The sequence below is a fragment of the Rana temporaria genome, chromosome 3 (assembly GCF_905171775.1).
Source record: "Rana temporaria chromosome 3, aRanTem1.1, whole genome shotgun sequence".
Lineage (NCBI taxonomy): Eukaryota > Metazoa > Chordata > Amphibia > Anura > Ranidae > Rana > Rana temporaria.
This window is the reverse complement of record NC_053491.1, coordinates 104,119,735-104,144,749: the sequence shown is the minus strand read 5'-3', so window position 1 is coordinate 104,144,749 and position 25,015 is coordinate 104,119,735. Positions and strand designations below refer to the sequence as shown.

Here is a 25,015-nt window from a genome sequence, read left to right as displayed (position 1 = left end):
CGAGGTCATGGCGCAAGAGAGAGAAACCGAGGCAAGCATGTGAGGGCTTGCCGGGTATTTATGGGACTGTCAGTAATTATCCTCACGTAACACCTGAGCGCAGGAGGTGCTGCCTGCCCCACACTGTAGGAATACACTCGCTGGTAGACACCGGTACTATGGCCCATGGATTGACAGTGCCCCCAGCAGGTGAAATCCTTTAAAGGCTCACTAAAGGTATTTTTTTAAATAACAAACATGTTATACTTACCACTGCTGTGCTGCCCGTTTTGCACAGAGTGGCCCTGAACCTGGTCTTCTGAGGTCCCTCGGCGGCTGTCTCGGCTCCCCCCCGCAAGGACTCAACACCTTAATGCGAGCGAGCTTGCATGGTGTTGAGTGGTTGCGGGCATGCTCCCGTGATACAGCCGGCGGTCATAGCCGCTCGCTGTATCACTCGGCACCACCCCCGGCGCGCCACGTCATTGGATGTGATTGACAGCAGCACAAGCCAATGGCTGCGCTACTTTCAATCAACCAATAAATGAGCCGGGAAGACGGCCCAGAGGCCTGTGCGTTCACAGCGTGGGACTACAACAATGCAAGTTCTGCCAGACACACAACTCTGGCTGAATGGAAAAAACAGGACCTGCACATTTTCTGATCTAACCTGACCTGCACATTGTCTGATCACACTGATAAGATCTCTGGAAGAAGCTGAAGCAGCATTTAAGAGACCAGGGACACATGGCTGTTAACCATTTCAGCTGATAATCAGCTATTTAGCCAGAGCTCTGTGTGTGCTGCACAGATTGTTTAATTGGAGTTTTTTTGTTGGAGGATTTACTGTTGGATCAGGCCAAAAGCTTTACAGACCCATTAACTGGTTGCTGTCCTCTGCTAATCTTGAGCACTTCAGTGTTTGCAAGAAAAATTTTATTTTGCAAATTGGATGTGATGCTTTCTTCTGTCACTTGGTTGTACTTTCAAAGGAAAATTACTGACTTGATCTTGCAGAGATGGTTTAACCACTTGGCGCCCGCGCCATAGCCGAATGACAGCTACAGCGGCGGGCGTCAATAGACGTCCTCCCCTTCGCACGCTCCCTGCCCGCACTGTGATCACCCGAGTCACTGAGACTCGGGTGATCACGAATCCGAGTAAGGGGCCGGTCCTGGCCCCTTACCATGTGATCAGCTGTCAGCCAATGACAGCTGATCACATTATGTAAACAAAAGGTGGCAATCGTTTTTTTTCTCCTCACGCTGTCAGTGTGAGGAGAAAAAAAAGCTGATCACTGGCTTATGTGAAAGGGACATCAGTCCCAAGAGGAAGGAGGCACATCTGCCTCGTGTGCCGCCAGTAACCCCAGCTAGTGCCACCTGCAATTGCCCACAGTGCCACCTATCAATGCCCAAGAGTGCCACCTATCAATGCCCACCAGTGCCACCTATCAATGCCTATCAGTGCCTATCAGTGCAGCCCATTGGTGCCCACCAGTGCCGCCCATCAGTGCAGCCTCATCAGCCTACATCAATGAAGGAGAAAAATTACCCGTTTGCAAAATTTTATAAAAAAAAATATAATTAAAAAAAAATCTGTATTTTTATTTTTTTTAACAAAAAATAAAAACCACAGAGGTGATCAAATACCACCAAAAGAAAGCTCTATTTGTAGGGAAAAAATTATAAAAATTGCATTTGGGTACAGTGTTGTATGACTGCGCAATTGTCATTCAAAATGCATCAGCACTGAAAGCTGAAAATTGGTCTGGGCAGGAGGGGGGTTTAAGTGCCCAGTAAGCAAGTGGTTAAATAGAGTGGAGCAACCCTGCAATACTATATACCTGTACACTGAGTTCAGCTTTAAATGCAGTCACAGACCATCTCCTGAATCAATCATGTCTGCAATCCCTAACCGTTCCTTGTATTATGTCTGCAGTCTCTGACCATCTCCTGTACTATATCTACAGTCTCTGACCATTTCCTGTACTATATCTGCAGTCTATGACCATTTTCTTGTACTATGTCTGCAGTCTCTGGCCATCTCCTGTACTATATCTGCAGTCTCTGACCATCTCCTGTACTATATCTGCAGTCTCTGACCATCTCCTGAATCAATCATGTCTGCAATCCCTAACCATCCCCTGTACTATGTCTGCAGTCTGACCATCTCCTGTACTATGTCTTCAGTCTCCAACCATCTCCTGTACTATGTCTTCAGTCTCCAACCATCTCCTGTGCTATATCTGCAGTCTCTGACCATCTCCTGTGCTATATCTGCAGTCTCTGACCATTTCCTGTACTATATCTGCCGTCTGGAATTCTGCTTCCTTTGTGTGAAATCCCTGGAGTTCCTTCAAGTCTCTGCTTTCCTATTAAAAACTGACAACACTAGGCAGGAGCACACACCGTGGTCAGTTCTCTAGCTGTACTGGGAATATGCTCTCCCCCACTAATCAGACTTGTTCTGACCCCCCCCCCCAACCTCTGCACTGTCATTCACTGGTAAGTTCAGTGTGCTGCTGTGTCTCCTCCCCAGCTCTTATGCAGCTGAAAACAGAGGATCACTTATGAAAAAAGGGGAAAAAATATATTTATAATGTTGTTTTTTAATATATACACAAATGTTTTACTTTTCATTTCTATTTTAAACTGAATACGTTGTTTTACAAGGTGTTCATTTACAATCACTTTAACTGTAGTACAGAAAAGTGACCAACCTGGTGATGCAGTCTGGCAGGAAAAAGTTAGAAATTTTTTAGCAGGGAATAGAGTTCACATACTGTATATTGTATGTTTTTAGCTGTGCATTTAGCCATTTGCATGGCCTTCAATATATATTAAAAAATAAAATAAAATACATTAAAATTCTGCACTATGGCTCCAGATAATTTCTTTCCTAAAGGTCAGCTGAAAGACAATGCACAGGCCAAGGACACAACCGTCACAAAATGTATTCTACGTTCACAAGACAAACTGAAGTCACCAATATACTCCTAAGCAGGTGCAATAAAATAAAAAGCTATGTATAACAACAGGTACTCCACAGTGTTTGCATACATAAACTGCTGTTCAAAGTAATGTCACCACATAGCATATTAAGTGATTTTAAACAAAGCAACAAAAAGAACAAGTGCTCTCCTTAAGATTATTGAAACTTTACCTGTTTTCTAAGTTTTTTGTTCCAAAGATCTTCCAGTTCTACCCACAAGCATACAGAACTGCAGCTGCTGCCTTCTGTCCTCTCTATGTCCTTCAAGCACCCTGTGTGTATGAGTGTATGTGTGTGAGTGTGTGTATGTGAGTGTGTGTATGTCATTTTCTAGGTTGCAGCCAAAACCCAGTCCGTGTAACCTGAGACCCAACAACACAGAGCTGAGATGTTCCTGCTGAGATTACGCACATACATACTCACTGTTACTAAAGGAAGAAACGAGGCAGCTACATTATAAAACACAGATTGTTTATGGTATACATTTCTGAAATGTTTTATCTGATAACCATTTATAGACTCTCTTACGGGAAGGACGTTTGTGGATTTAGAGCTCATAACACAAAACAAGATTGGGAAAAATACGTATTATTGTTACCTTAAAATGGTAGCTTTGACTAAAAAACTTTAACCACTTCCATACCAAACACTTTGGCCCGGATTCACAAAGCACTTGCGCCGACGTATCTCCACATACGTTGCGTAAGTGCAAATATGCGTCGTCGTATCTGTGCGCCGTACCCACAAACTAAGATACGCCTAAAAACAGGCTTAATCCCGCCGACGTAACTTGCCTACACCGGCGTAGGGTGGGCGCACATTTACGCTGGCCGCATGGTGGCGCTGCCATTGATTAGCCATTCAAATATGCAAATGAGGAAAATACGGCGATTCACGAACCCTCGCCGGCCCGACGCAGGCTACGAGAGGTGCGTGTAAGTTGTACGTCCGGCGTAAAGTTCAGCTGAACTCACATGAATTCAACCCGGCAATGCAGTCTGACTTCGGGGGCGATTTGACAGACATCTGTGCAGGTTCCTGCACAGATCTCTATACAAATCGCCTCCCGAAGTCGCCAAAAGTAGTACAGGAGTAACTTTTGAAAATCAGATTCAGATGGTGCCATTGCCAGCAATAGCTGCCGATTTGACAATTACTCAGTCATGCAACTTTGTACTCACATGATATCTATATATATATTTTTTTTTACATAAATAGAGCTTTCTTTTGGTGGTATTTAATCACCACTAGGGATGAGTCGAAAATCCCCCGTTTCGGTTCGCAGCAGAACATGCAAACAGTCAAAAAATGTGTTCGAACACGCGAACACCATTAAAGTCTATGGCCCCGTACACACGTCCGAGAAACTCGACGGGCAAAACACATCGTTTTGCTCGTCGAGTTCCTTGTGAAGTCGCCGAGGATCTCGGCGAGCCAACTTTTCCCATTGACTAACGAGGAAATAGAGAACATGTTCTCTTTTTGGCCCGACGAGACCCTTGTCGGTTTCCTCGGCGAAAAGTGTACACACGACCGGTTTTCTCGGCAGAATACGTCTCCCATCGAGTTTCTGGCTCAATTCTGCCGAGAAACTCGGTCGTGTGTACGGGGCCTATGGGACACGAACATGAAAAATCAAAAGTGCTCAAGGCAAAGGCTGTAAATGGTGTATGTACATGTGAGTTCTTTTTTAAAGTGCAAAGATTTCAAACAAACTTCTTTCACATCATTATGGGGTATTGTTTGTAGAATTTTAAGGAAAAGAATGAATTTAATCCATTTTGGAAAAAGGCCACAAAATGTGTAAAAAGTGAAGCGATGTGAACACTTTCCGGATGCACTGTTTACTGTATGCTCCATCAGTAAACGTTCTTATATTTTCAGAGGTCTTACAGTGGGTATAGAAAAGAATCACCCCCTTTAAAACAATCCCATGTTTTTTCTTTGCGGCCCGAAATATAGACAGACAGCATTTTGTTTTTTCTCCCTGGACCTGGTTCCCTTCTTTTTGGATATACAGGTCCCACCTTAAGGATTCTCTATTTTTTTTAATCTCCTCTACCAATACATGGTAAGTCCTCTTGGATATATAGAGGAGAGTTTGTTCCTCCTCCGTTGGTGGTTCATATTTATTTAGTAATCCTCTTTTTTTGGCTTTTGTTTTTGTCCCCCTATTATAGTGATATGAGGAAGGAATTTTAAACACCATTCTACTTGAATATCTTTTATTCCGCCCCCCTATGGGTTGTAGGGATTGAGAGCTCTTTGAACGGTTGGCGCAAAAAGTGAATATTTTCACCTGGAATATAGTGAGGGGCACGGCCTGAGACACTGGGTATATATATATATATATTTGTTTAAAGGAAAAGTGAGTCATCATTATATCTACATCTGGGGATGTGGGATGGTGACGGTTATTTTTCTGGAATATTTGAGATGTATTTATTTGTTTCTCTCATTTTAGATTTTGATACTGTAAATCACCCTGAAGAAGAATGTTATACGTTCGAAACGCGTCGGATCATCCGTCTTACGTGCCACCAGCCCTGTGGTGACGGGCATTGTTTGACGGACAGTATCATTTGATATACAATTTCCCTTATACATGTTATTATCATTGAGATTGTTTCTATTTATATACAGTGTGATACATTTTGTATTTTTTATAAAGTTTTGAGTTGAATATTTGTTGCCTTAAAAATCCCACCACTTTTGAGGTCTTTTCAGTTTTTTGACAGCATTTGTTTTATCCAGCTGTATTTACTCAATTTAACCACTTAACGACCACCCACTGTAAATATACGTCGGCTTTTTAAAGATGGATATCTCGGTAACGGCAGCAGCTGCTGCCACAACCGAGATATCCATCTCTTCAGTGAGCGGTCCTGTCAACGATAACGGCGGTCTCCGCGGCGAATTCGCCGCGAGATCGCCGTTCTCGGTGGCGGGAGAGGGGCCCTCCGCCGCTTACCGAAGCCATCGGTAGCAGCGGAGGTGATCGGGTCCTGCTGCCTGCTGTGTGGGGATGCGAGTGAGGGCAAGATGGCCCCCACCCGTCCCCATAGCATTGCTGGGCGGAAGTGACGTCAAAACGTCAGTCCCGCCCATGCGTCTTAAAGAGACATTTTTTTGTTGTCATTTTTTTAAATGACAACATTTCCTTTTTTTTTTTTTTTTTTTTGCATTTAAGTCTAAATATGAGATCTGAGGTCTTTTTGACCCCAGATCTCATATTTAAGAGGACCTGTCATGCTTTTTTCTATTACAATGGATGTTTACATTCCTTGTAATAGGAATAAAAGTGATACATTTTTTTCAAGGTAAAAAATTATAAAATAAATAAAAATAAATAGGAAAACAAAAAATTTTTTTTTAAAGCGCCCCGTCCCGACGAGCTCGCGCGCAGAAGCAAACGCATACGCGAGTAGCGCCCGCATATGAAAACGGTGTTCAAACCACACAAGTGAGGTACCGCCGCGATCGTTAGAGCGAGAGCAATAATTCTAGCCCTAGACCTCTTCTGTAGCTCAAAAAATGCAACCTATAGAATTTTTTAAACGTTGCATATCGAGATTTTTAAGGGTAAAAGTTTGACGCCATGCCACGAGCGGGCGCAATTTTTAAGCGTGACATGTTGGGTATCATTTTACTCGGCGTAACATTATCTTTCACAATATATACAAAAATTGGGCCAAATTTATTGTTGTCTTATTTTTTAATTCAAAAAAGTGATTTTTTTCCCAAAAAAGTGCGATTGTAAGACCACTGCGCAAATATGGTGTGACCAAAAGTATTGCAATGACCGCCATTTTATTCTCTAGGGTGTTAGAAAAAAAATATATATATAATGTTTGGGGGTTTTAAATAATTTTCTAGCAAAAACAACTGTTTTAGTCTTGTAAACACCAAATCTGAAAAACACCTTCTGTCCTTAAGTGGTTAACTTGTAACATCCAAGTGAAACACCAACATGTCAGAAAAAAATAAATAATTCATAAGCAGAATCACTGAGTTGGAAAAAGGATCACCCCCTTATGTCAGTATTTTGTTGGACCACATTTTTCTTTAATTACAGCCTTTAGTTTGTTGGGATATGTCTCTACTATCTTTGCACATCTAGGGCCAGATTCACAAAGAGATACGACGGTGTATCTACAGATACACCATCGTATCTCTGACTTACACTGGTCCTATCTATGCGCCTGATTCATAGAATCAGTTATGCATAGATAGGGCTTAGATCCGACAGTGTTACAATGTGTTACACTGTCGGATCTTATTTTCGATTTAAAAATGGCGCCGGGGGCGTTCCCGCTGATTTACCTTGAATAATATGTAAATCAGCGAGATACGCAAATTCACGAACGTATGCGGACCCGACGCAGTCTTCTTACGACGTTTCCGTAGCGGCGTTCCCGTCGTATACTTACGCCTGCTTTTATCAGGCGCAGCCAATGTTAAGTATAGCCGGCGTTCCTGCGTCGAATTTGAATTTTCTAACGTCGTTTGCGTACGCCGATTCACAAACACGCGCGTCGCAAGTCACGCTCACGTCGAAACCACTGACGTCCTAGTGACGTCAGTGGGAGCAATGCACGCCGGGAAATTCCCCGGACGGCGCATGCGCATTTAAATAGGCGCGGGGAACGCGCCTGATTTAAATAGTACACTCCCCCTAGCCGCGGAATTTGAATTCCGCCGGGGGATTTAGGATCCGCCGCCGCAAGTTTGGAGGTAAGTGGTTTGTGAATTAGCCACTTGCCTCTCAAACTTGCGGGAGCGGATCTTAAATCACGTAGATCGAGCGGATCTATAGATCCGCTGATCTACATGAATCTGGCCCCTAGACTTTGCAATATTTGCCCACTCTTCTTTGCAGAACTGCTCAAGTTTAGTTTGGTTTGATGGTAACAGTTTGTGGACTGAAATCAAGTCATTCCGCAGATTTTCAATGGGGTTTAAGTCTGGGCTCTGAATAGGCCATGCAAGGACATTCACCTTTTTCTCCTTCAACCACTGTGTGGTCATTGTCGCAGTTTGGGTCATTGTCATGTTGAAAAGTAAACCTTCTTATTGACAACTTTCTGGCAGGGGGCAGCAGATTTTCCTCAAGAATTTGATAGTATTTTGCCTCATCCATTCTTCCGTCTATCCTGACAAGTGCTCCAGTCCCTGCTACAGAGAAACACCCCCATAACACGATATTACCACCTCCATGCTTTACTGTAGGAATAGTGTTATTTGGATGGTGAGCTGTGTTAGATTTCCGCCAGACATATTGTTTGGTGTTGAGGCCCAATAATTCAAATCTTAGTCTCATCTGACCATTAAACCTTTTTCCATCTGGCCTCAGAATCTTCAAGGTGGGTTTAGGCAAGGTTCAGTGGTGACTGCATGTGGCCTTACTTGAGGAGTGCCTTTTTTTTGCAACCCTCCCATACAAGCCACATTTGTGGACAATTTGTGATATTTTTTTTCACATACACACAATGACCACCTCTTTGTCAAATTCCTGTAACTTCTTCAGAGTTGCTGTAGCTCTAGTGGTAGCCTCTCTGACCAGTTTCCTCTTGGCTCTTTCATCCAGTTTGGAGTGACATCCTGATCCAGGGAGGGTCTGTGTTGTACCAAATACCTTCCACGTTCTAAAAAAAAGGAAAGCTCTTTTCACGCTGAGCTTATCAAAATGACCACAGCTGATCACCGTTGAAAGTCAAATGGCTTTGTGTGCCATTGAGAAGGTGATTAGATAATTCTGATTGAGTTTACAAGTCATTTTTAGGAGGGGTGATCCTTTTTCCAACTCAGTGATTCTGTTTTTAAATGTTTTTCTGACATGTTGGTGTTATAACTTTCACTTGGATGTTATAAGTTGCACTGAGTAAATACAGCTGGATAAAAACAAAAACTGTGCCTGTCTTAATTTCAGGCTGCAAAGCAACAAAATGTGATTTGAAAGGGGGCGATTCTTTTCTACACCCACTGCATTCCTTAAAATCGCTACTCTTACAGAATGAATCTCCTACACGTACCATTTCCCAGTTGTACTCTATCCTCCTTTGTATGCTATCATGGGAAAAAGAACTCCAGACCACTCTTGCCCGGACTGGGAAAAATGTTTTATCCTGACCCATAAATTGTCAACTGTGACTAAGGTGCAGGAAAAAGGGTTCAAACTCACCCCCAGGTGTTACAGATATCCCTCAAACCTACATCAGCTTGACCACACAGTTCCAGATATCTGTAAAAGGGGTGCCATACTTCTGAAGGCATCATGCTCCACATTTGGTGGTAATGCTTAATCTTTATGGTAAGCTCATGGCAACCAAAATTCCATTCTCTCATACCATTGCACACCTCTCCGTGATTTTGGGAATGATTAAAGCGGTTGTATACCCAATAATTTTTTTTTTCACCTGAAAGGCAAAAGGCATAATGAGCTAGTATGCACCGCATACTAGCTCATTATGAAATATTTACCTTGGAACAAGGTGTAGAGAACTTACCTGGTCCATGCCGAGCGAGATGTCATCTTGCCTCGGCGTGTCTTTCGGGTATCGCCGCTCCATGCGCGCGGGAGACTTTATTCCGGCAAGGTCCGGCGGCTGCCGGCCCTTTAGCCGAGGATCCCCGCTGCGCATGCGCCACTGCAATCAGCGGCGCATTGCAAGGGGAATATCTCCTAAACCGTACAGGTTTAGGAGATATTCTTTATACCTACAGGTAAGCCTTATTATAGGCTTACCTGTAGGTAAAAGTGGTAGTAAAGACTTTACTACCACTTTGAGTCTGCCAAAAAGGACACCCTAAAGCAGAGATCCTCAAACTACGGCCCTCCAGCTGTTGTAGAACTACACATCCCATGAGGCATTGTAACACACTGACATGACTAGGCATGATGGGAATTGTAGTTCCTAAACAACTGGAGGGCCGTAGTTTAAAGACCCATGCCCTAAAGCCTCATACACACAATCAGACGTCTCCGTGGATTTTTTTTCCGAAGGGCGTTGGCTGTGAACTTGTTCTGCATACACGCGGCAGGACTTTTTCAGCAAACTTTCACCAAATCACGTGTTTTTTCAGCTTTTTGGTGCCACCCTGTGGGCAATTTCTGCTTTTGTTGTTTGATCTTTAGCATTGGTTCTGAGCATGCGTATTTTTACTTTGGACTTTAGTTCGATGTACACACGATCGGATTAGCCGACGTAGGACATTTGTTGCCGGAAAGTTTGTCTGTTTGCACAGCGAACATTTGTCAGATGAAAAAACACAAAAACTTTGTTAGAGCTTACACATGGTCGGATTGTTCGATCAAACAGGTCCGTTGGACATTTGTTGTCAAAAAGTCTGATCGTGTGTATGGGCCTTAAGATATTTCCTGGCAGACATCAGGATGGTTATTCCCAGCCAGTGGAAAACTACCACCATACCTTCCCTTGCTGAATGTGGGCGAGTGACACTATCAGGAACCTAGATAGTCTGTTGTTGCAGGAAAACGACAAAACAATAAAAAAAAACAAAAAAAAAACTGGACCTCCAGGTACCGTATTTGCCAGTGTATAAGGCAACCGGGCGTATAAGACGACCCCCTAATTTTCAATTTTTTTTAAGATTTTTTGCCTGTACTCACTGTATAAGACGAACCCCCTTCCGAGGCTTCATATTTCTTCCTTCTGGAGCCATATTCTTTTTCATTCTTGCTGGAGCCGGAGCCATATTCTTCTTCCTTCTTGCTGGAGCCGGAAGCCATATTCTTCTTCCTTCTTGCTGGAGTTGGAGCCAATCACAGCGAGCAATGTATTCTATTAATGAATACAAAGCCTGCTTGGATTGGCAGAGGCTGTAACATCATCAGCCCATGCCTCTCTGACTCTCAAAGCCAATCCTAGCAGGCTACTGTATGTAGCCTGCTCGGATTGGCAGAGGTTGTTACTCCAATCCGAGGAGGCTCTGTATTCATTTTAATACATCGCTCACAGGGATTGGCTAAACGGTATATACTTTATGTAGCCAAAGCTACATACAGTATTACTGCATATCCAGCAGGCATCCGAGCAGCTGACCCGGCGTATAAGACGACCCTTGCTTTTTGGCCAGTTTTTTTAAGTGTAAAAGGTAGTCTTATACGCCAGAAAATACAGTATATGCTTTGACATTCATCAGCATTCCAGGATTAATTTATGAAGGAAGAACGCCCTGAACAAAGTCAGCCATGATGGAATGATCCTATATCGCCCTTCTCCCGCTCTATCCACTTATACCCATTTCTGTTTTCTTTCATCTTTATGGCTTTCCCTTCTCTTTTCTACTTTGACACTTGCTCTTGTATGTTTTTACATCACGGCTGGGTACGTATGCCAGTATTTTCTTATACCCTCCATTTGTTAGCTTTAATGGTCACACTCTGGATGACCTACGCCAGGGGTGTCCAAACTTTTTTCAAAGAGGGCCAGATTTGATGAAGTGAACATGTGTGAGGGCCGACCATTTTTCCTGACATTCTTTAAACCATTAAAATGAAATGCAAATTAACAAAAATACGCTGCCCAAAAAGAATTCTCTTGCTTTTGTGGCTGGCTGTGTGTGGTGAAATTAAAAAAACTGAAGCAAAATAAGGGTCACCGCCCATAAGTGCAGCCTCCCCAGTGCCATGAGTGCAGCCTCCCCAGTGCCACGAGTGCAGCCTCCCCAGTGCCACGAGTGCAGCCTCACCAGTGCCATGAGTGCAGCCTCACCAGTGCCATGAATGCAGCCTCACCATTTCCATCAGTGCAGCCTGATCCATGCCCATCTGCAGCCTTGGAGGAAACAGGGAAGGGGGCGGGTCGAGCGCAAACAGATTACATACGGGAGAATCTCCTGTTTGCTCGGCAGCCTCTTTAATACAAAGTCTTGCCTCCTATGATAGACAGAACAGTCGTCCAATGCCAGCCCAGGAGACGGGACTTCCTATTACAAATGCCGCCGAGTAAATAGGAGATTCTTCTCTATGTAATCTGACAGGACTCGTCCGGCCCCCTCCATGTCCCCTCCGAGGCTGTCAGAACAATAAATACAGTATATCCACAGGAGCGCTCAGGGATTCATTGGGGGCTACACAAAGGAGATATATATATATATATATATATATCCAAATTACCAGTGGGGCCGCATTAAACTGGAACGAGGGCCGCAATTGGCCCGCAGGCCGGACTTTGGACATGCCTGACCTAAGCCCATGGTACTTATTTCTATTTGGTCCTTCTTATTGTCTCTCAATCAGACACAAAGGGGGTTATTTACGAAAGGCAAATCCACTTTGCACTACAAGTGCACTTGGAAGTGCAGTTGCTGTAAATCAGAGGGGTAGATCTGAAATGAGGGGAAGCACTACTGATTTTATTATCCAATCATGTGCAAGCTAAAATGCTGTTTTTATTTTCCTTGCATGTCTCCCTCGGCTCTACAGCGACTGCAGTTCCAATTGCACTTTCAGATTTGCCTTTAGTAAATAACCCCCGATATGCTATGTTGTCCCGCCAATGTGAGTGATTTAACAATATTGAAAGACTTGAATGTTACCTCTGTACTCAATCTGTATTGTATACATGCAAGTATTTGCTTTTTTGCTAAATAATTAGATTGAACTAAAAGAAGAGAGGATGCTAAACCATGGTAAACATGGCCCTGTGCCAAACTTTTTTTGAGAAGTGTTGCTGCAATCAATCTCAAAATTACCTTTTTTTTTTAAGGTACATTTTCTTAGTTTAAACATCTCTCTATTTTCTATTGTGAATAAAATATGGGTTTATGAGATTTGCAAATCATTGAATTCTTTCATCGAATTTTGGGCTGAATTCAGACTCCGAAACAGCCTAAAGGCGCACAGGACCCGTGAAAATTCACAGCCGAGATGTGTGATCCGGCTCCATAGAGATCCGGTCACAATTTTCTACCATGAACCCAGCCTGAGGTGTAAAAAGCATTTTAACATAAAAATACAGCTCTTACACAAAATATGCATCCAATATATCTGCTTAATCAGAAATAAATGTTTAATAAATAGGGTAAATGGAATAGCCATTCTATCAAAGTTAAAGGAATCCAAGAAAAAAAAAAGGGTGGGGAGTTAAGGCAGGGGATTGGACAAAAAGATAAATGAGAGTGAAGAGGGAGAAGGCTTATTAGACATATCAGAGGTAGGTCTAGCAAGGGGAAGGAAGAGTCATATAGTCAGAAAAATGCAGTTATAAAACACCATTTGGTGGCAAGAAAGGAACGGTGGAGGACTTAGCACAGTGTGCATAGGAGGCTAAAACTTGGGTTGGTATTAGCGAGTCTCTGTAGGGTATAGTAAGCTTAATGAAGACATTTCAGATGAATCTGTCTTTAGCAGAGCTCATGTATGTGATATAGCTACAAGTACAGTCATCCTCCGTGATGTTAATTTGAACATTTTCTAAAATGTTCAAATTAATTGAGACACTCACTCACTTATTCTAAGAAAGAAGATTGCAAAGATTTTTTACCAAACTCTGTTACAGATTCCTATAGGTTTCTGCTCTGAAAAAAAAAGCTGTTAATTTTGTTATGTCTACTGTATGTGCAGAGTTAATCTAAATGGGAGTGACTTTTTCAATATTAACTACTTCAATACTGGGCACTTTCGCACCTTCCTGCCTAGGCCTAGGCCAATTTTCAGCTTTCAGTGCTGTCACATTTTAATAGGCAATTGCGCGGTCATGCTATACACTGTACCCAAACTACAGTACATTTTTATCATTTTGTTCCCACAAATAGATTTCTTTTGGTGGTATTTGATCACCTCTGCAGTTTTCTCCTTCATTGATAGGCACTGATAAGGTGGCACCAATGATTTCCATTGATAGGCTGCACTGATGGGTACTTATGGGTAGCACTGATGGACATTGATGGCTGTTATTGATAGTGTTCACTGATAGGCATCACTGGTGGCACTGGCACACATTTTGCATTGGCACTGATTGGCATTTCCCTGGAGGTCTAGGGTGGCATACCTGGTGGTCCAGTGTGGTGGCCATCCCTGGTGGTCCTGACCGCAACCAGGTGGTCCTGGGCAGGCATCAGAGAGGGGGGGGGGGCTGCGCTGATAAACAATCAGCACAGACCCCCCGTCAGGAGAGGAGCCGATTGGTTCTCCTCTACTCGTATCTGTCAGACACAAGTGTTTACATCGTGATCAGCCGTGATTGGACACACATAACTATTGCATAAAGTAGAAATGTAAACCAAATATTCACTAACAAGATCCTTCAATGGATTTCAGTAATCTGTTCTTACAGAGTTTATGTTGTCTTTTTGCCAACTGTTATATGAATAATCTGGATAAATCTCCTGTCAATGTGGAGCCAATGAAAGAAATTAAATTCTAATCGTCAGCTACGTACTTTTACAATTCTAGGCTTAGCAACAGACAAAGAGTTCTACGCCATATGCTACGATGAACTGGGAAGCTAGATCTCTAATCAGTAAAAGAGCTACTGCTTCGCAATAATTCGGCTTAACCTTTCAATAATCCCAGAACCTATACCAACTGATTTGACTTTAGTGATTTTTGTTACAGCATATTATTTTATTTCCTAGAACGGTTACTGTAAAACTAATTGAAAAAGCTGTGATGGGCAAATTTGGCCATTTTAAGAGCACAAGGCAAACATCCACTTAGTAACAATTTGTAAAAGTATGAACCAGACCAGGTAGCAGCCTTACAAACTTAAGCTACTAAAACCTGAGGACGAATAGCTCAGGAAGTACCAACACTTCTGGTAGAATAAGCCATCGCCGAAGATGGAGAAACGTTTTCCTTCAGACCATAAGCTTGATAAATAAGCCAACAAATTAATTGAGAAATGGTAGATTTGGAAGATGTGCGACCCTTCTTTTGGCCTCCGGAAGTACAAACAGGGAATCTGACTGCTGAGTTGCAGCAGTTGATTTAAGCTAGCAACTGACAGCATGAACCACATCCAAGGTATGGGAGGGGGTACCTAGTTTTGACAGGTACCCAGCTCCCACTTCCACTCTCGCCTCCTTAGGAACTCCCTCCTCTTCTGGGACACGTCACAGGTTGCAGAAAATTGCCCTGCCACTAAAAAGGCGCATCGCGACTGTCGCTTGCACAGTGAACATCCAGCGTGAAGCCACAATGCCCACACTTGCAATGCCAGCACTGCAGAGAGGAATGGGAGCGAGGTTTCGGGCGGCCGCATAGCTGGATCGTGGGACAGGTGAGTGTGTTTATTAAAAGTCAGAAGCTACAAAAAGTGTTGCTGCTGACTTTTATTAAACTTAAAAATGACTGGAACTCCGCTTTAACCAGTGGAACAATACGCATGATGCCTTGCACAAAAGGCACAAACCAAGGAATGTGAAGCAATTAGTCTATAGAAAAGACCCTCCAAGGCCAAAATTTGACCCTTGATCATACTCAAGGTCAGTCCCACATCAACTCCAGATTGGAGAAAAGCCAGGATGCGACTCACGACATACTTGCAACGATTCACATCTGGGGTTCCCTGTCATTGGCAGAACTCCTCAAACACTTCTGGATGAAGAGCCCACTACCCCAGAGACAGTTGTTGACAGCTGAGAAAATCCACCCGCCAAATTGCTATGCCTGGAATGTGGAAGGTAAAACAGAACAGGAAGTTCTGCCCAAGGCAGGAGGAGATTCACTTAATCGTCGGCCACTTGACTTTTGATGTCTCTTTGAGGCATTTCACCACCGTGGCTTTGTGAGACTGAACCCTTACAGGGAGGACCTTCAAGTGCACTGACAAACGTAGCAGGCCTAGGCAAATCGCTATCAATTTCATCAATAGCCAGGACTTACCTCGGAATAGGAGAAACGATCTTCCATCTCCAGCATACATGAGGAGATAGGCAAGTTTAATTTTGGTTTAATGGCATTGGGGAATCCAACGTCTGTGTCCTACTATCCCCCGCCTCAGAGAGTGCTCAGAGCAAGACATTTGACTGGAAGGAGGAGGACTCACCTGGAAAATATCCAGGGTCAGGCCTAAATATTCCAACTTCTGGCTTGGGATTAAAGGCAGACTTCTGTAAATTTAGAACCCATTCAACCTTCTCCAGAGGGTGCACAATGTAACCCTCTCCAGAGGGTGCACAATGTGAAACGCAGTGTTCACCAGTAGCAAAGGGCTTGCTCTTTCAGAAGCAAGTTCTCCAGGAACCCCAGAAAGGAAGCCAGGACCTTGGTGAACACTCAGGGAGCTGTGGACATGCTGAACGGCCCTCCACGGCAAAAATCTTTTGGCAAGGTGGAAAGATAAAAAAATATGCAGGTAAGCTGCTTTGATATCCACTGATGCCAGGAAATCTTTCTGCTGGAGAGGAGTCGCCACCAATTCCATCTGAAACTTATGCACTTGTAGAGTCTCTTGAAATCCAAGATGGGACCATTTGCCCTCTGGAACTGAAATGAGATGGAAGATGATCGAGAGATTGTAAAAGAGCTAATCTTTTGTGGATGCAAAGAAACATTTGAAAGCATAAAATGCAGAAGGGGAAGGGCTCAAATCCCAGCAGGAAGCCACTACGTTGCAGACCCACATGTCCACAATCTTCCCCTACCAAACCTCCACAAGGGTCTTCAAATGTTCCCATACTAGAGTGAGTGGGAGTTCCTTTTCATTATGAAAAGGACTTGCCCCTGGCTTAGATGGCTTTTGGCAGAACTGGGACTGAGGTTTCAGCTGTGGGTAACAGAGTGCGCTTACCCACAGTCCCCTTCTGTGAGTAATAATCCAAAGCAGGGTAATTGCACGTTTGTATGAATAAGACTCCTAGATGAGAACTGGATGGAGTCATTCAAGGCATTCACTGGGAAGCCAAGAGTACATGGGAAATCCTCCACACTTCTTCCCACAACAGTAGTCATTTCGCTGCAACTTGCAGTAGAAAAACACTTGCGCTGCTGTGATCTGCTGTCCCAGTAAAGAAAATTCTGTTGCGACCTGTAGCCCCCCAGACAGCCTGTTCTGCCGCTCACATTGGGAAGCCAAGATAGTCACTGCCAGGGCGCTCTGACCCCACTTGTCATGCACATGTGTATGCATGGTCCCGCCACTTGTGAATGCAGGGCCAGAAAAAAATCTCCTCACCTCCATAATTCTGGTGCCCCGAGCCTTTAGAATAGCCGCTATTCTCCATTACTGCTAGGTAGCACTCAAGGTGGTCCTGGAGGTCAGAGAAAAAAATCACACAATCAGTTTAAAGAAAAAAAAAAAAATCTGTGCCACCAATAAAAAGAATGGGGAAGGGCAGCACAGATAGGATAGGGGTACCAGCAGGGACTACCCCAGGGCACTCACAATTATAATCAGCAAGACCATCCTAGGAAGTCTAATTTTTACACATCACTACAGGCACAGCCAGAAGGGCCTTTAGGAACTCAACTTTCCAGCTGGGGATCACTGCCCTGGACCTTTGACTCTTCCATTTCTCAAGGTAATATATCATTGCGCAGGATCCAGTGGTGACCAGTAACAATACAGGCCATCCCTGCATATCCAGGTACCATTCCTCTAAACATAGAAAAGCTGCAAGTAAAAGTATCAGGGAGGAAATGCCAGCCTCCTAGTCCCATATGGAACCATCGAGAAGCTTTTTTTTCGTGCAGAGACTGCAGACACGACCTTCACCTAAGCTTTTCTAGTTGGAGGAGTTATGTCTGTTTATTTGTGTCCAATCATCTGAAGGTGGCAGCATAACCCTATTGTATTGGAGATGAAGATAAACTGTGTCCTGGGATGTATGATAAAGAAATACAGTACAGCAGGCATAGGGTCATTAAATGTGGCAACATTGGAAAGATCCAATTTTTTTAAATAAGCATATTTGGTGGATGCTTTAAAATTGTAAGTCACATTACAGAACAGTATAATTTTTACTGACAGTCTCAGCGACAGTGTACACGGGCAGCTCATATAAGGCTGTGAAATTTATATTGAGAATATACATATTTAATATACAGTTTGGCTCACATACAGCAGAAGGACCCCAATCTGATAAATAAAAAAGGCCTTTTTTCAGCTAGTCAGGAATGTCATAGTTTTTCATCAAGTGGTAATAGGCACACTGACTGGCAGAAAGAAAGCGGCCAGTAGTTGTCTGTAGCTGTCCTTGTTGATGCAAAACTATCACTGACCAGTTTCCATTTAACTTTTCTTCTAATTTAAAATTAAGTGACTGAAAAAGATACAGCAGTGTAAAATTAGCCAGTGTTAATTATTTTTCATTAAAAATGTCCTAACTACATTTAAATGAGTAAATTCTAATGCCCTGGGGGGCATGGCCAATGACCGGGATGCGAGGAAGTGCTTAGCCTGAGCTCCGTCCGTGCCGCACACATCCTACCTCAATCCTGCTGACCCGATCGCCATCCGAGGATCCCACCGGTCCCCACAGCCTCCAGGGAGCCTTGTGCCCATCGGGAGATGGTCAAATACGGCCCGCCGATGGAGGAAGCCTCAGGATTTGTCCCGCCGCCATGCAAAACGGGGCAAGATGGCGCCGGTCACCATGCTGCAGACACACGCAGCCAGCCATCCTCCTCCTTGTCTGCATCGAGGCAAAAAACTGCAGGGAAGGGTGAGTCACACTGTTCCCCCCCTGTCCTGAGCCCAGAAGACCCCCTCCTCAAATCACCAACTGGCGACTCTGACCATAATGATGCCGATATGGATGCTGCTGATGCGGACTCCTCGGAGCAATTCCTATCTCAGATCATGGCAGCCATCCAACATAGCCATGCATCCCTGACCACTCAAATGGACTCTATAAAACTGACCTATCCTTTTTGAAGCAGGATGTTCACAACCTCCGCCATAAAGTGTCTAATGCTGAGCAGCGCATTGGTGCACTAGAGCATGGGTCTTCAAACTACGGCCCTCCAGTTGTTCAGGAACTACAATTCCCATCATGCCTAGTCATGTCTATGAATGTCAGTGTGTTACAATGCCTCATGGGATGTGTAGTTCTACAACAGCTGGAGGGCCGTAGTTTGAGGATCCCTGCACTATAGGATGAGACCCGTCCACTGCAGGGCTCTGTCAGGGAGCTGCGCCAGGCCCAGGAATACACGACAGATAGGCTCACTGACATGGAAGACCATTTACGGAGGAGCAACCTTTGCTGGGGTTCCCAGAAGGGTCTGAGGGTAAGACCCCAGAAATGTTTATGGAAAGATGGCTGATCTCCACATTTGGCGCACCCACCTTCTCGCCATTATTCGCCATTGAACGGGCCCACAGAGTTCCCATGCGCCCCCTACCCCCTGGGGCCCCGCCGCATGCCATGATTATCAGGCTGCTTCATTTCAGGGACAGGGAGGCTGTTCTCAGAGCTGCCAAAGAAAAGGGAAAGGTGTCCTTTAATGGAAGCGGAATAACCATTTTTCCCGATTTCTAGGTAGCCACACAAAAGCGGGCCACTTTCATCGCCATTAAACGCAGGCTCGGTGAGCTTCATCTTCAGTACGGCATGCTGTTCTCTGCTCGTCTGAGGATCATTTACCAGGGCAAGGCCTCCTTCTTTACAGATCCTAAGGAGGCATCCCATTGGGTGGATACCCTGGGACGTCCGGAACGCAGGAACCAGGACCGAAGGCCACCTCCGCACTGAAAAGGAACATGCGGAGTGTACTTTGCTTGACAACCCTTCTCTCAAATATCTTGGGGTGGTGGGGTACTATCCTGTGCCATTGTTTGCACTCCATCTGCTCAACCTGAGGGGCTGTGGGTATCCTGTTTGTGATGCTGCATCCATTATAAAAAAAAAAAAAAATTCTACCTATTTTTTGACCACCTCACCTTTTGCTTTCCCCTTTTTGAATTCTCCTTCCTGACTCGGGGTCACCTGATATATTTGTTCTGTGCGGTCGTGGAAGGCGGCCAGTGGCTGAGGACTTCTACCACTTCTCAGGGATTATTGTTGGGGGGTTTGAGTCATGGCCACCCCGCCTTGCAATTTTGGTTTAGGGAACAAAGCGCTCATATGTTTAGGTTTGGGACCCGGGAGGGTTAGGGTGGGTCGGTCTGTTAAGGGACTTTTGTTCGGGACTGTTTTTGTATTCTTTTTGAAATGCTGGTACTTGTTGATGCATGTCTATCTATTTATTTATTACTATTTGTTTTTTTTAAGCGCGCATATACCACCGGTCGGTGGTGCCAAAGCGCTTTGTGACAAAATAGCCCGGATGTTCTGGCGAGGGGAGCATAAATAAAAGAGGAGGGAGAAAAAGACAAGAAATCAGTGAGTAGATGAACGAAGAAAAATTGGCCTAGGATTGAAATGCTTGGCAGAATAGCCAGGTCTTCAGCTTCTTCCTGAACGTATATAGGCTTGGGGAGATGCGAATGTTAAGCGGGATTTGGTTCCAGAGAGTCGCCCCCGCGGAGCTTGTTGATGCATGTCTATGGGTTGGACTAGCCGGCCTTGCTATTTTGCACCCGATATTTTGCATTGCTGGAACACTGTCATATGTTCCTAACTTGCTCCTTCGTGTGCGCATCTCTCGTGGTTCGCTGGGCGCCAAGTTCTGGCTACTTCTGGCGTGCGACGGGGAATGGGTTCCTCCAGCCATACGCTTTACAGAGCGCCTCAGTTCCGGTGGTGTGGGACGCCTTTAAGGCCACCACACGTGGCTCTTTTGCTGCGGCCATTGGTCAAACACGCAAGGCCTCTCTGTCAAGACTGACGGAGGCAGAGGGGTCTCTCAGAGAGGCAGAGACCGCATATTCTACGACCCCCCTCTCCTGAGACACATGCCGGCTGGAAGCATGGGGCCAGGGAACAGGACCTGGTGCTTTTGGAGCGTACTCAGAAGAAGCTGCTGTATCAGAATCAGCATTTTTTTGAGTTTGGGGATAAAAACAGCCGCCTCCAGGCGTATCTCTCCAGACCGGACTACCAGCCTTGTAACATACCTAGGATTAAGGATTGAGGGGGAATTGTAGTAGAACAGAATAAGGAGATCATGGATGCCTTTGTCACATTTTATTCCTCCCTCTATGCTACTAGAGCACATTACACGATTGTGGAATTGGATGACTATCTCTCTGAAATCTCATTGCCTAGGCTTCAGACCCAACAGGCGACACTCCTTGACGGCTGAGGAAATTGGGGAGGCTATCCAATCCTTTGCCAGAAACAAAACACCGGGATTGGATGGTTTCCCTAATCGAATAGTATATGCAATACAAGGATCTGCTTGTGCCTCATCTGAGTAGGGTGTATGATTTTGCTATCAGGACAGGGGCAACTGCCGCCTTCTATGTCAGAGGCGCTGATTGTCCTCATTCCTAAGCCACATAAGGACCACCTCCTTTGTGAATCTTACAGGCCAATCTCGCTCATCAATTCAGACGTAAACATTTTGGCGAAGGTGCTCGTCCGGCGACTGAATACGGTCATTACTACCATTATCGGCGCAGACCAAACTGGGTTCATCCCGGGGCGATCGGCCTCCATCAATCTACGTAGTCTATTTACCAATCTGCAGGCCACCCATGAAGAGATGGGATCCAGGGCCGTTCTGTCCTTAGATGCACATAAGGCATTCGACTCAGTCAAATGGCCCTACCTGCTGGAGGTCCTGGCAAAGTTTGGATTCGGCGGTACCTTTATCAGGTGGGTGCAACTGCTGTACTCGAAGCCTGCTGCTAGACTTAGAGTGAATGCAGCCATATCTGATCCCTTTCCGATAAAGAGAGGCACCAGACAGGGGTGTCCTCTGTCGCCGCTGCTCTTTGCGCTGGCGATAGAACCTCTGGCAGCGCTGGTGAGGTCTTGTGGGGTGGTCGCGGGACTGACGATTGGGGGTCTAGGGGAGAAGGTATCTCTCTATGCTGATGACATGTTGATATACTTGTCGTCCCTCCCGGCCCTGCTGGAGCTCATTGGGAGGTTTGGTCACTTTTCTGGATTCCAGGATAACCATTTTGTTTATGATTGACCAGGCGACATTGGTCCGGTTGCCACCCTATTGCCCACTGCAGATAGTCAGCTCCTTCCGATATTTGGGAGTTATGGTACAACACCCCATGGCCTCCTACATTAAAACTAATTTGGATCCCCTTCAAAACCTGGGCTAATCTTCCACTTACAATACTGGGTAGAATAAATATCTTTAAGATGATTTTCTTGCCACGAAGCCTGTATGTTTTGGGTAATTCGCCAGTGTATGTCACCAAAAATAAACTTAAAGAGATTGACTCCATCCTCACCTCTTTTTTGTGGGGGGGTCAGGATTGAACTAGGCCCAACTGGTGTATGCCTAACTTATTTTACGAATTAGGATAGGGGGATGCAGCAAGTGATACAATATGTGACAGTTTAGGTGCACAGTCTCCTCCCCCCCAAACAATGCAGTGAACAAAGGGCAATGGCAATAATACATAGACAGTAACAAGTAGTGTATAAACATTTAATAAAAAGGTCCCATCAACGTAATAAAACCTCAAAAGGAGTAAAAAAAATACCACCCATGAAACCAAAAGCACCATTTTCCCTTTAAAGGGAAGCCTTGCTATGAATGGAATACCAGCTGAAAGGAACCACTGACTGTAAAACAACTGCAAAATAAAATGAAGGAAAACAAGTCTACAGATATAAATAAATAAAAACACACAAAGGCAGAAAAGAGGCTGATTTCCCCAAGAGTCAGCATCAGAAATAAATTATAGTTCCTGAACGGACCCCAATCTTCTCCTATATGTTAAAGTGTAGATAAACTGTCTGTTTAAAATCAGCCAAATACATTCCAGGTGCATCAAAATAACAAAATAAAAGTATGCAAAATCTCACAAATAATTTTCTTTTAAAAGCAGCCACAGCTTGAGTAGAAAATCTTGTCCCCTGCAAAAAGACATCATAGAAGGACCCTCGCTGGGAGGTAGCAGAAATCTGAGCAAAAGCTTTCCAATTAGCAGGGAGTGTGAGCTTTGTTGATTGCAGAGCTGTATGCCAGACTTAGCAGTGCGCATGTTGGGCCTCTGTAGTCTTCCGATTCAAGATGGTGAGCAAAAGTCCATTCCTGCAGCATGTTGGCCGGAAACAGGACTTTTTTTATTTATTTTTTTGTCAAACTGTGGCTGCTTTATAAAGAAAACAAACCATTGGACTTTTGACACCTTAAACTAAAGGATTACCTGGGCTTTAAAATTGTACTTGTAAAATGATCAACCACCATGTTATAAGTGGACCATTATAGGAAATGTATTCTCCTGAATTACACATAGGGTTATTGGTAAAACTGGATTCAAACTGTCTGTACATGGACAGATTGACTCAAACTAACAGCTGTATATATAGAGCTGTGTGGGTCACATGCAGAAAATCAAGCAGTATGCAGATCATAAAGCTTCGAAATGAATATAAAAAGAAAAAAATACAACCTGGAAATTAGGTTCATACATACTTTAATTAAAAGAATAAAAGTTTATACTGTAGGAACTGTTAAATTAAGTCACAATACTGGCTTTTGAAGATAAATAGAATTATGAATACAAAACATACAGATGTTCTTAAATGAAAGGAATTTAATATAATAAAAACAGGGTTAAACATTAACTTTCCAGCCATGTTAACAGGCATTGATCGGCATCCATTAAGCAACATTTACGCGTGTAAATTACTATTAAAACAAGAATGTAAATTATTTAACCATTAGAATTGTTTAAAATGTTCTCAATAAAACTTATTATAGACTGTAGTGTATATAAATGTTAGCTGGACGAGAGCATGTAATCTTTGTAATTGGTCAAGATGGAGAAAATAGAAAATCTCTGGTTAACCACATTACTTAATTACATTCTTAATATCATCAGGATACAGAGCTAAGCTTATCAGGATATGTGCTATGGCTGCAGCACGGCTTTGGTTTTGAGCAATTTTCCATGGTTAACCCTCAACGGTGCAGTTTACTTTAAAGTCACAAAATTAAACCTAAAACAAGAAAATAATAAATTTACACAAAACATGAAAGTCTGTTGAAGATATTGTAGGGGACAATGAATAGCATTGTGATAAGAGAAATTATAGATTTATCTTTTGTTGAATTTGCACTCTCTCTCATTAATACTGAATGGAATGTTTAACCCTTTTGTTACCAGAGTCGTTTTTGCACAGGTTTAAAAAATTATTTTAGGCCTGAAGATTACATAAAACCCCCAAAACATGCATTTTCTAAAAGCAGGCATCCTAGAGAATAAAAAAGTGGTAGTTCCAATTTTTTATGTCACTTGATATTACTGCGAAGGTATAGGAAATGCAAAATGTTGGTAAAAAAAATAAAAAAAACAACACATTAAAATTTATTTTAGTGCAAACAAACAAAATAAAGTACCCAAATTTGAAATATAAAAGACAAAAGTTGCAATGAGTATATAGATACCCAACATATCAAACCTTAAATTTGTGTGCGCCGTGAAACAACGACAAACCTCAGTACCCTATATTTTCTATAGGCAATGCTTCAAAAGCCCCCTATAGGTCAGTTTAGTGTTACGGAGGTCTTGTGCTAGAATTATTGCTCTCATTCTGGTGAGAGCGGCAATATGCAACATATGTATTGCAATCAACGTTTTCACACGTAGGTGCCCCTGATGCCTACTTTTACATTCATACGTGTGTGTATTAATGGGGGGGCGCCTTCAACATTTATGGGAATTTTTATGTGCTTGGGTGTAAACTATTTATGTGCAAAAATATATATAATTTTTTTTTTGCTTAGCCTTTATTTTTTTCATCGCATTAAGCGACAGGTTCTCTTTGATGAGACATGTAGGGTCTAAAAAGACCCTGCGTGTCTTCTCTGGGCTCCACAGGATGTATATTAATGCCGAGCGTCAAGCGGAGCCTGGAATACATTGTAGGGGGCATGCACGAGTGGGGGGCACCTGTACCAGGGGTGTGTGGAGGAAAATCGGGCGTCAGCGCAGCTGCCTGTTCGTTTTACACACAATCCGTGTTGCTGCAGTGAAAAGGGTTAAAGGTCACACTT

At 43.7% G+C, this 25,015-nt stretch overlaps 1 protein-coding gene across 2 annotated transcripts in view; it reads right to left on the bottom strand.

Annotated features, from left to right (window-relative positions):
• The window catches only part of CPT1B (carnitine palmitoyltransferase 1B), a 76,733-nt gene extending 73,437 nt beyond the window's left edge, over positions 1-3,296 (bottom strand). For both annotated transcript variants that reach the window (XM_040343149.1, XM_040343150.1), the window contains exon 1: positions 3,145-3,296. The gene's annotated coding sequence lies outside the window, so the exon portion shown is untranslated. The remainder of the gene's footprint in view (positions 1-3,144) is intronic.
• Positions 3,297-25,015: the final 21,719 nt, after the last annotated feature.